Here is a 12,837-nt window from a genome sequence, read left to right on the forward strand (position 1 = left end):
GACTTAAAAACAGCAGAGTGCTGAGTCATGGAGGATCTTTGATTCACATTTTAGCAGTAAGCATTTTTACTTGTGTCATAAAGAGGATCTTTGACCAGTGATTTTGTTATAAGTTCTTAAAACCAGCAGAGTGCTCCTGTCATATAGAGGATCTTTTATTAGTGTTGGGATTATTTTTGACTCCCACCACCCCCCTGTACCCCCCACAACCAATAAGACAATCCATTGAAAACCTGGTGGAATTGTCTTTTCTCTAAGCTCTTATCAGGTCTAGTCGTATCTATTTTCAAATCTGGGACTCCTCCACAAACTTCTTCGACTTATTTTATTTTTTCATCTCTTTTTCACCGCCTCTCCTCATTTCTTGTCCATGTTCTTTTTTTTTTTTTTACGCTTTATTGTCTGCTGCTACACCTCCTACATTTGTAATACTTACAGCCGCTGACAAGCATATCTTTTGTAATTAATTAAGTGCAGGGTGAATATGTAGGCAGTGTGCATATGTTCAAGTGCTACACATTTTGGCTTTAAAAAAAAAAAAAAAAAGGCTTATCGGGAGACCATATAGCGTCGCTGAGATAAAAGCAAAATTGGAGAAAAGGTGTACTTCACAGATGATTTATTGGCGGAATGGCAAAGAATGCGTCGCACAATCAGAAAGGGAATATAAGGGCAGTGGAGTTTTTCTCTTACTATTTTTCTACAATAGAACATTTTTAGTTTCTTACAAAATTTCTTACATCAAATCGATCAGTTAACGTGTTTTATTTCTAGGAACATTTTAAGAAATAAATTCCCTGAATATTTGATAGCATCTATAAACCCTGTGTTGGCCCTGCTAATGGATGGCGCTCGGAGAACTGGCTCCCTTCCAAAACCTCCATATTCACCTTTGCTCTCTATGAAGAAGTTTTATTTCATAACAAGTCCGACGTCCAATAGCCTGTGAATGCTGAATGGAGATACAGAGAGTGGCGCAAAAAAGCGGGTAAGCACGATTAACAGGCACGAAAAAACGATGAGGAAAGTTATATCAAGTTCACATTTTTTGCAGCTTTTTTTGTGTATGTGTCACTGAGTAGGCGCCTTGAAAGGAGTGTTCAAATTTTTCCCTCCGTATTTACCATAGTAATGCATTTGGAAAAAAACATGATGACTAGTTTGCACAGTTTTGCACTAGTTTTGCACCAAATTTTGCACCAAATTTACCACCGTGACTTAAAGTTACAGTGGCGGTTATCTTGATCTGCATGAGAGATTTCAAGTCAGTCTCACTTACATGTTTAATAACAGCGCCGTCCTGTGGTATTGAGGTATAATCACGATAAAATTAATCTTTGTTTTTTTTTCCTGATTGATGATGTAATTGTAAATATTGGCGGGAAAAAAAAAAACCTGACAGGAATGTTTGCTTCTAACACACAACAGCGACATAGCAAGAAGCTAGGCTATAGTTGTGGTGTCCTATCATCATGATTGTTATCACTGGACTTTCAGTGAGTGCTGTTTTTTTTTTTACATGAAAAAAATAGAAAATATTATTATATTATATATTATAATATGATTATAATATTATAATATTATTAATATATTATTATTATTATTATTATTATTATTATTATTATTATATTAATAGTATTTTTTTATATTATTTTAAAATATTAAGAGATTTTGAGTGCTGGTTTTACTTTACTTTTTTACATGAAAAAATATTTTAATATTATTATATTATATATTATAATATTATTATAGTATTATAAATATTATTATAATATTAATATAATAATATTTTAATATTATTATATTATATATTATAATATTATTATAGTATTATTAATATTCTTATAATATTAATATGATTTTTAAAAAATATTATTTTAAAATATAAAGAGATATTTTTTAAGTCATAATGTATGAGAAGAGGCTGCATGGGGGTCGAGTGGTTAGCACGCAGGCCTCACAGCTAGGAGACCCGAGTTCCATTCCACCCTCGGTTATCTCTGTGTGGAGTTTGCATGTTCTCCCCATGCATTGCATGGTTTTCTCCCACATTCCAAAAACATGCTAGGTTAATTATCGACTCCAAATTGTCCATAGGTATGAATGTGAGTGTGAATGGTTGTTTGTTCTCATTGGGTGTGACCAAGATGGATAGGATCAGGAAGGGACATTACATGTTCGAGGTCTTGGAGATAAAGTCAGAGACAGCTAGGAGACCAGGGTTCAATTCCACCCTCTGACATCTCTGTGTGGAGTTTGCATGTTCTACCCGTTTTTTCCAGGTACTCCGGTTTCCTCCCACATTCCAAAAACATGCTAGGTTAATTAGCGACTCCAAATTGTCCATACGTATGAATGTGAGTGTGAATGGTTGTTTGTCCATATGTGCCCTGTGATTGGCTGGCCACCAGTCCAGGGTGTACCCCGCCTCTTGCCTGAAGACAGCTGGGATAGGCTCCATCAACCCCCGCGACCCTTGTGAGGAAAAAGCGGTAGAAAATGAATGAATGAATGAATATCGTTGTATGGACTACAAAAGACTACAAAAATGGAGGAAAAAAACAACATATATATATTACGCTGTTTGAGCTGAGATATATCATTTCTTACGCAACAAAATATCAATGTACAATATCATTTATCAAAAACGGTAGTGTCGTTTTTGCATAATCCTTTATGGAAAATCATAACAGCTCATTTTCCTTTGGCAAACAATTCTCCTATCCATGTTGTCCCTGCTCTTGAGCAACGACAATGGAGTCTTAAGATGATTTTTCACTGTTGGCAAGTGCAAGACTTGTCGGAGAGATTACACACTTGGATTGGCTCAGGGAAACAAGGCGGGGGGACGCACAAATGCAATTAGTCCAATAGCGTGCACAATGAGCCTCGTTGACAATGCTAGACAACAGGATTAATTGGCGAACCAATGCCCTCGTTGTACGATGGAAATCACACGTTTTATTCGCCTGCTCGCTGACCTAAAGCATTTGATAGCATCTTAATTCCCAAGATAAGAGTTTTTATAAAAAAAGGAAGATTTGTGGAAGAATTTCTGCATCCCCCGCCCGTGAAGTGTGAACAATGTTCTACACGGAAAAACTACCTTCTGCTCTCGTTTGTCTTCACTAGCGGCTTTTCTTGTCAATTTGATCTTTTGTGTTCTCCTCTCTCTTTTTCTTTTCATCATCTTCCCATTTACCGCCTCACACAGTGCCGGTCGGGCTCAGAGCCATCATGGTCAAGGTGTTCTTACAGTACATCCATCTTGGCCCCCCTTCACTCCCGTGCTCTCGTTTCCTTGCGGCTCACAGGGCAGCCATGCTATGCGTCTTTATCTCTGTCCGTAGAGGAGGTAACGGCCCAGTGCCAGCTACTAATGGACTTTTGGAAAAACACACATAGCTATACATCACAGAGAGGAGAGAAGCGACGGGGGAGAAGCATTCCGAGTCCCGGCTGAAGGGAGCCGGAGTCTTGGAAAAAAGTTTGCACAAAGACGTACAAGGGAAAGTCAGAGTGAAGGAAGAAACTATGACGGATTGTACCAAAATAAATTCATTCATTTTCTACCGCTTTTTCCTTACGAGGGTTGCGGGGGGGGTGCTGGAGCCTATCCCAGCTGTCTTTGGGCGAGAGGCGGGGTACACCCTGGACTGGTGGCCAGCCAATCACAGGGCACATATAGACAAACAACCATTCACACTCACATTCATACCTATGGACAATTTGGAGTCGCTAATTAACCTAGCATGTTTTTGGAATGTGGGAGGAAACCTTGCAATGCACGGCGAGAACATGCAAATTCCACACAGATGGCCGAGCGTGGGATTGAACTCAGGGTCTGCACACTAACCACTCGTCCACCGTGCAGCCCGGATGTTAATGTTCATTTTCCACATACTGGATCAAGGACAAACAACCATTCACACTCACATTCATACCTATGGACAATTTGGAGTGGCCAATTAACCTAGCATGTTTTTGGAATGTGGGAGGAAACCTTGCAATGCACGGCGAGAACATGCAAACTCCACGCAGAGATGGCCGAGGGTGGAATTGAACCCTGGTCTCCTAGCTGTGGTCTGCACACTAACCACTCGTCGTCCACCCACTCGTGCAGCCCGGATGTTAATGTTCATTTTACACATACTGGATCAAGGACAAACAACCATTCACACTCACATTCATACCCATGGACAATTTAAAGTCGCCAATTAGCCTAGCATGTTTTTGGAATGTGGGAGGAAACCGGAGTACCCGGAGAAAACCCACGCATGCACGGGGAGAACATGCAAACTCCACACAGAGATGGCCGAGGGTGGAATTGAACCCTGGTCTCCTAGCTGTGAGGTCTGCGCGCTAACCACTAGACCGCCGATTCACGAGTCAACAAAGTAGAAATATAACAAACCCAGCAAATCATCGCGACGTATTGTCGTATCCCGATATCAAAACGTTCAACTCCGGAATTGATTGACGCTCCGAACATACAAAAGAATGGAATTTCTCAACACATGGCACGCTACTGTGTTGCCCGTGCTATTATTTTTTATTACACCACATGGTGGCGCTGTTGTTAACTCATTTAATCCCAGATGATTTGAACTGATCTGTCAAGGAACACGCCAATGCAATTAGCTTACACGCCTAGTGTCACCAATAAGGTGCCTAGTGGCATGCAGTGGCTCAAACTGCCTCCCAACTGGCTCGTGGTGGCGTGTAACGGCTGCAAAAATTGAGTTTGGCGGCAAGAAAATTTAAAAATGTTTAAAATCTTTGTGGCACCAATTGCTTGATGCAAGTGGAACCAAGTGGAACCAAACGTCACAAACAATGCGCCTATTGGAATCCACTGGAATGTAACGGCGCGAGCCAAGTTGCGCCAGTAATGCTCAGAGTCCATTGGGCCGGCGCCAGTTGGAGACAGTTGACGCCAAAGATTATGCGATTGGAGTGTAGTGGCTCGCTGTGGCACCGAATAACGGCAACATGGCAACATGCCGAGCGAACATTAATTCGGCGCCACTGCACAATAATCGCCAACTGGCTCCAACTGGCGCCACAGGTCATTGCCCACTTGTGTAATGATCCATTTTCTATGCCGCTTATCCTCACTAGGGTCACGGGTATGCTGGAGCCTATCCCAGCTGTCTTCGTGCGAGAGGCGGGGTACACCCTGGACTGGTGGCCAGCCAATCACAGGGCACATATAGACAAACAACCATTCACACTCACATTCATACCTATGGACAATTTGGAGTCGCTAATTAACCTAGCATGTTTTTGGAATGTGGGAGGAAACCATGCAATGCACGGGGAGAACGTGCAAACTCCGATGGTGGGATTGAACTCGGGTCTCCTAGCTGTGAGGTCAGCACACTAGCCACTCGTCCACCGTGCAGCCCGGATGTTAATGTTCATTTTCCACATACTGGATCAAGGAAATGTAGTCAAATCCCTTCAACTTCTACCAAAAACCTGCTAAAAATATATATATATAAATCAAAAAGTACTGCAAGAAACATCCCAAAATCTGATGTGACAGCTTGGTTCTGTAGAAGCTCCTCTACAAATACAGCTTTAAACTTCATTAACCCCATTTGGGAAATATTAGCCAGACAACTCATCAAAGTTAGTTGAACTGAAAAAGCCCGTCCATCAAAATCCTCATCACACGAGGATTATGTCATCAGACAGGAAGAAGACGTGCAAAAAAATGTGGCGTCGCATCTTCTGTCAACTTGCACTAAGTTTGCACTATAAGTCTTCAAAGTCGACTAATTCTCTCGTTCCAATCATTATTGATACAACATTTACAAGGAGTATGAGAAGAGGCTGCATGGGGGTCGAGTGGTTAGCACGCAGGCCTCACAGCTAGGAGACCAGGGTTCAATTCCACCCTCGGCCATCTCTGTGTGGAGTTTGCATGTTCTCGCCGTGCATTGCAAGGTTTCCTCCCACATTCCAAAAACATGCTAGGTTGATTAGCGACTTCAAATTGTCCATAGGTATGAATGTGAGTGTGAATGGTTGTTTGTCTATATGTGCCCTGTGATTGGCTGGCCACCAGTCCAGGGTGTACCCCGCCTCTCGCCCGAAGACAGCTGGGATAGGCTCCAGCACCCCCGCGACCCTCGTGAGGAAAAAGCGGTAGAAAATGAATGAATGAATGAATGAATATTATAATAATATTATTATTATTAATATTATTTTAAATATTAAGACATTTTTGTAAAGTCATAATGTATGAGAAGAGGCTGCATGGGGTTCGAGTGGTTAGCACGCAGGCCTCACAGCTAGGAGACCAGGGTTCAATTCCACCCTCAGCCACCTCTGTGTGGAGTTTGCATGTTCTCGCCGTGCATTGCATGGTTTCCTCCCACATTCCAAAAAACATGCTAGGTTAATTAGCGACTTCAAATTGTCCATAGGTATGAATGTGAGTGTGAATGGTTGTTTGTCTATATGTGCCCTGTGATTGGCTGGCCACCAGTCTAGGGTGTACCCCGCCTCTCGCCCAAAGACAGCTGGGATAGGCTCCAGCACCCCTGCGACCCTCATGAGGATAAGCAGTAGAAAATGAATGAATGGGTTTTTTTTCCGGGTATTCCGGTTTCCTCCCACATTCCAAAAACATGCTAGGTTAATTAGCGACTCCAAATTGTCCATAGGTATGAATGTGAGTGTGAAACTGTGATGGGACCAGGGATGGGAAAAAACGGAAGTGGAACTGGAAGTAGCAGAGATAAGGATGCTGAGGTTTTCATTGGGTGTGACCAGGATGGATAGGATCAGGAAGGGACATTACATGTTCGAGGTTTTGGAGATAAAGTCAGAGAGGCCAGTACCCCGCCTTGACCGAAGACAACTGGGATAGGCTCCAGCATACCCGCGACCCTACTGAGTCGCATGTTCTCCCCGTGCATGCGTGGGTTTTCTCCGGGTACTCCGGTTTCCTCCCACATTCCAAAAAACATGCTAGGTTAATTAGCGACTCCAAATTGCCCATAGGTATGAATGTGAGTGTGAATGGTTGTTTGTTCTCATTGGGTGTGACCAAGATGGATAGGATCAGGAAGGGACATTACATGTTCGAGGTCTTGGAGATAAAGTCAGAGACAGCTAGGAGACCAGGGTTCAATTCCACCCACGGCCATCTCTGTGTGGAATTTCTTGCATGTTCTCCCCGTGCATTGCAAGGTTTCCTCCCACATTCCAAAAAACATGCTAGGTTAATTAGCGACTCCAAATTGCCCATAGGTATGAATGTGAGTGTGAATGGTTGTTTGTTCTCATTGGGTGTGACCAAGATGGATAGGATCAGGAAGGGACATTACATGTTCGAGGTCTTGGAGATAAAGTCAGAGACAGCTAGGAGACCAGGGTTCAATTCCACCCTCTGCCATCTCTGTGTGGAGTTTGCATGTTCTACCCGTTTTTTTCCGGGTACTCCGGTTTCCTCCCACATTCCAAAAAACATGCTAGGTTAATTAGCGACTCCAAATTGTCCATAGGTATGAATGTGAGTGTGATTGGCTGGCTGGCCACCAGTTCCAGGGTGGACTCCGCCTCTTGCCTGATAATTAGCATTGTTCCAGTTCACGCCTAGTGTCACCAATAAGGTGCCTAGTGGCATGCAGTGGCTAAAACTGCCTCCCAACTGGCTCGTTGTGGCCTGTAAAAAAATTATTTTGGCGGTAAGAAAATTAAAAAAAATGTAAATTCCGCACTATTGACTTGGCCGAGGTACTAATTTATCAGTAATGATCACCGAGCTCTAATATATGCTTGAGAGATTTAAGCTCCCACTAAAAGTATCTGTGGTCGTTAAATCAAACAGAGCGGAGTCTCCTGTCATTTTTTTGCGACTCTCCAAAAAGTCATCCACGCTTATTGAGGACTTAAGTGTGGACGTTTATGTAAATCGGGGGCCGGTTGCTAGAATGATGCCACTTTCCTCGTGCCCTTTGGCAAGACGCTGATTGCTAGTCGGCTGTATTCCGTGGTGCGTATTTGTTGGCCCTTCTTCAGTTAGTCAATAAGTGAGTGGAAAAACAATTCATTCCCCCCCCTTCAGGAACTAATAAAGCTTTTTCTTCTGCTTCCTCTGCTTTTCAATCCATAATAACCGCCCATGCAGGAGTGTTTAAAGCCCTCCAGAAATGGAGGGCTGTAGCTTAAGGAATAAAAACACGGATGGTGGGCGCACTTGTTCTGCTGACATGATTTTGTAAAACACACCAATGACCTCTAGTAGACCTCAACACAACAACAACAACACACACACACATACACACACACACACACACACATACGGTGTTATGGATTGCCGAGTGGCAAGGGAGCGTTTCATTTGCAAAGCCGCCTCGTCCCCTGGTTGCATGGTTGCATGGTCGCCGCCTGGAACTTCAATGGCCAAACTCATTTCTATCTCATATCACACAACACTGCATGCATCTATAAGTAGTCGTGTGCAGCTAGCCTGTTGTTATTCACCGTCACTCATACTAACATAGTTATACTTTGTTTTTTTTTAATTCATCACTATAATAGCAATGAATACCATATTGTGGCAAGTAAACAGAGAACAATAGGAATATAAAGTTGACTATAGGGGTGCTACTTCATGTCTAAAGAGCTCTAGTTAAGGTTAAAATTTGTTTTATTAATATTAAATTGGGGGTGGCACGGTGGATAAGTGGTTAGCGCGCAGACCTCACAGCTAGGAGACCAGGGTTCAATTCCACCCTCGGGCATCTCTGTGTGGAGTTTGCATGTTCTCCCCGTGCATGCGTGGGTTTTCTCCGGGAATTCTTCCCACATTCCAAAAACATGCTAGGTTAATTGGTATGAATGTGAGTGTGAATGGTTGTTTGTCTATATGTGCCCTGTGATTGGCTGGCCACCAGTCCAGGGTGTACCCCGCCTCTCGCCCGAAGACAGCTGGGATAGGCTCCAGCACCCCCGCGACCCTCGTGAGGAAAAGCAGTAGAAAATGAATGAATATTAAATTGAGGGCGGCACGGTGGTTAAGTGGTTAGCACGCAGACCTCACAGCTAGGAGACCAGGGTTCAATTCCACCCTCTGTGTGGAGTTTGCATGTTCTCCCGGTGCATGCGTGGGTTTTCTCCGGGTACTCCGGTTTCCTCCCACATTCCAAAAACATGCTAGGTTAATTAGCGACTCCAAATTGTCCATAGGTATGAATGTGAGTGTGAATGGTCGTTTGTTCTCATTGGGTGTGACCAAGATGGATAGGATCAGGAAGGGACATTACATGTTCGGGGTCTTGGAGATAAAGTCAGAGACAGCTAGGAGACCAGGGTTCAATTCCACCCTCTGCCATCTCTGTGTGGAGTTTGCATGTTCTCCCCGTGCATTGCAAGGTTTCCTCCCACATTCCAAAAACATGCTAGGTTAATTAGCGACTCCAAATTGTCCATAGGTATGAATGTGAGTGTGAATGGTTGTTTGTCTATATGTGCCCTGTGATTGGCTGGCAAGTCGTCCAAAATTTACCCCGCCTCTCGCTCAAAGACAGCTGGGATAGGCTCCAGCACCCCCCGCGACCCTTGTGAGGAAAAGCGGTAGAAAATGAATGAATGAATGATTGACACACATTATGTTTCAGATATTTTCCCAATGAGTCTAAGTTAGGTTGTATTATCGCTATATTCGGTAAAACGAGTATAAATGCTACTATAGGGGTGTTATTTCATGTCTACAGAGCTCTAATAATGAAAAAAAAACAGTAATTTTTCGAAGGTCATATACAGGTTTTCTATGATCTAACAATAAAAATATTACATTTATTAATACTGAATCTTACTTTGCAGAAATTTTCTCGTGGTCGGGACTGGGATAAACGAAGGTTTGACCGTACTGGATGATTTACAATAATATGTTCCATTACATCAAAAATGACAGCGATACGCTTGACCGAACCACAAAGTCGACATTTTAATTTACCGCTGATCTTTCTGACACTCAGCAAAAAGTTCAAGACACCCCCCCCCCCCCCCCCCCCCCCCCACTTCCTCTCCATCTGGTCTTATTTGCTTTGACACGGTGAACAGCTCTATAATCTGGGTCGACCTTGAAGTCGGTCACCGGCCCTTCTGTGTTGGGGAGTAATGAGATGACAGACACAGTTGGCACTTTTTTGTATGACTGAACGACTCAATGAATGACTGAACGACTCAATGAATGAATGAATGAATGAATGAGTGGGCGGAGTTAGCCAGCACAGACATTGAAGGGAAAAAAAAGGAAGTAGGATGAACAGAATTATTTCTTCAGCTGCATTAATTCATGTTTATATGATTATATAAGATTATATGCGAAGCCGTGCTGTGTTATGATGGTGTAGTTTATGGGGAGAGACGTCTAGACAGGAAATACGCTATTACTGCCTGGCCACCGCACATTAGGATGAGATTCTAATGAGACCCACAATTTGCATAAAAAAATGCTGCCCTTTTTTTTTTTTTTTTTAAAAGAAAAAGAGTGTAAATGTGCTCTCTGCTTCCGGAAACAGCATCAGACAAAGCGAAGTTAAACTCTTCTGTTTACTCTTATGATGTGATAGACTTAAAAGTAAAATATTACTGATAATTAATTTATTTTTCACTTGCAAAATCAGCTTGAGTCTGTCTCTGTTGTGTATATATATTCATAAGGAATTTTTCACCATAATGCAGAATTTTTTAAACATTTTTTACCACAGGAAATAATAGAAATACTGGCTAATAGAAATAAGACCTTTTTGAATATAAGACTCAATCATTACTTTAAATCAGGGGTCTCAAACATGCGGCCCGCGGGCCAAATGTAGTCCACAGGACACTACTTTGAGGCCCCCGCCTTGATATGAAAGTTTAATGTTAGTGCAGGCCCACGCAAGTTTGATATGGATGCTGTATGGTATCATGTACCCAGAAAAAAAATATTACGTTTGATTAATGTTCATGTTAAAGGTTAAATAACTGTTAATAGTTATCCTCCCTATCTGTGTGGAAGTGGTAAGTTTCGACCCCTGCTCTAAGACAAAAAAAAATACTTCTGTATGTACAGTTCATTGACTAAATACAAGCTAGAATCACTTAGCGTAGAGTGTTGTCCCGCCCATCGCCCGCCTTCTGCATGATGATTGGACGATCTGTCTGAGGCGGAATCCTTTTTTTTTTATTATTATTCTCTTCTTTTTTCCTTTTTTTTTCTTTTCGCTTTCTTTCTTCTGTCAATCGATTAAAATTGTTAATCATGATTAATCATATATATCCATAGTTAACTTTGAATTAATCACATTTATTTCCAGATAGATTTTTTTTTTTATCTATAAGTAAAGGAAATGTGCAACTACAACGATAACGACATAAAATTTTATGTAAAAAAAAAAAAAAATTCTGGAAATATTTAATTTTCTCAAAAAAATCAACGAGGCGCATCATAATCCGGTGCGCTTTATGTGTCCAAAATCCATAAAAAATTTTCACATTTCACTTTAAAAAAAAAAACGAAAAGCGTTGTATTTGTTGACTGTCTGCCACTCTGCGGAGCTTTTCTCCCCGTCACTCACACACAGCCGATCACTGAGTAGCACACACAACAAATTAGCTTCCGCTAGTTGAATGACGAACCCCTGGTCTAGGCCTATTGGCACCAGTTGAAAGTCGAAGAATGTATGACCTTTCAGGCGGTTCCAAATTAAATATGTGAGGCACATTTTCAAAAAATCATGATTTTTATACATTTTTCTCAGTGAGCGATACATTTTTGAGGGTATATAAACTTCAATGCTGCACCCAAATTAGTATTGTTTAGCATTGGCAGAGGTCTGCTCTCCGATGAGCGTCACTCTGTTGTTCCCTCCAGAGAAACACGACTCTTTTGAAAGTTCACTCCTAAATTGGAAGAACACATTTCACACAGGAGAAGTCTTGACCTTTTCTGTAGGCAAGCATCCCAGCTGAGCTCACAAACAACGGCATCAAAAGGCGCTCCAAATCACCTCGCAGGAGCTTCTTATTGGCCCATTTGGCCGCAGCAGCCAGTCAACACGGTCCAAGTTCATTTGCATTTTCATTACCACTTTAACACGCGCCAAGGTGTGCTGAGACGCTGCTCCGGCCAGAATCGAACGTGCGTAATCCGCCTCCCGGTTGGGTTTTAACTCAACACACCAACAAAAAGTGTTGGACGGGAAGATGGAATAAATAAATAAGCACAAACTCTTGTGCATGAATTTCAGATCGGGGAGTCTCTTTAATGATTTGAATGTTTGCCTGCTTCTCGCCTAAAGTCAGCTGGGATAGGCTCCAGCTTCCCAGTTTTCCGGAAGAGGATAAATGAATGAGTTTGTTAGGAGGCAATTAGTTCCAAAATGAGGCAGGCATCCAAGACCTCTCACACACACACACACACACACACAAGGGTTCCTATAAAATGAATTCCATAAGTTTTCCAGACTTTATATAGACATAGTAAATAGATTAATTCATTAGTTAATCAATCAATTGATGATTAATGGAAACTATTTTGGTATTTGATTAATCATTTTTAAACTTTTAAACATTTTTAAACGTAAATATCCTCGGATGTGCGTCACGGCGGCCGAGTGGTTAGCGCGCAGACCTCACAGCTAGGAGGACCAGGGTTCGATTCCACCCTCGGCTATCTCTGTGTGGAGTTTGCATGTTCTCCCCATGCATGTGTGGGTCTTTTTCCGGGTACTCCAGTTTCCTCCCAGATTCCAAAAAAACATGCTAGGTTAATTAGCGACTCCAAATTGTCCATAGGTATGAATGTGAGTGTGAATGGTTGTTTGTTCTCAT

General features: G+C 42.1%; 1 protein-coding gene across 6 annotated transcripts in view; it reads left to right on the top strand.

Annotated features, from left to right (window-relative positions):
* Positions 1 to 12,837, top strand: part of grid2 (glutamate receptor, ionotropic, delta 2) — a 528,950-nt gene that overhangs the window by 460,257 nt on the left and 55,856 nt on the right. The window lies entirely within an intron of this gene.

The sequence above is a fragment of the Doryrhamphus excisus genome, chromosome 4 (assembly GCF_030265055.1).
Source record: "Doryrhamphus excisus isolate RoL2022-K1 chromosome 4, RoL_Dexc_1.0, whole genome shotgun sequence".
In the NCBI taxonomy this organism is placed as follows: Eukaryota; Metazoa; Chordata; class Actinopteri; order Syngnathiformes; family Syngnathidae; genus Doryrhamphus; species Doryrhamphus excisus.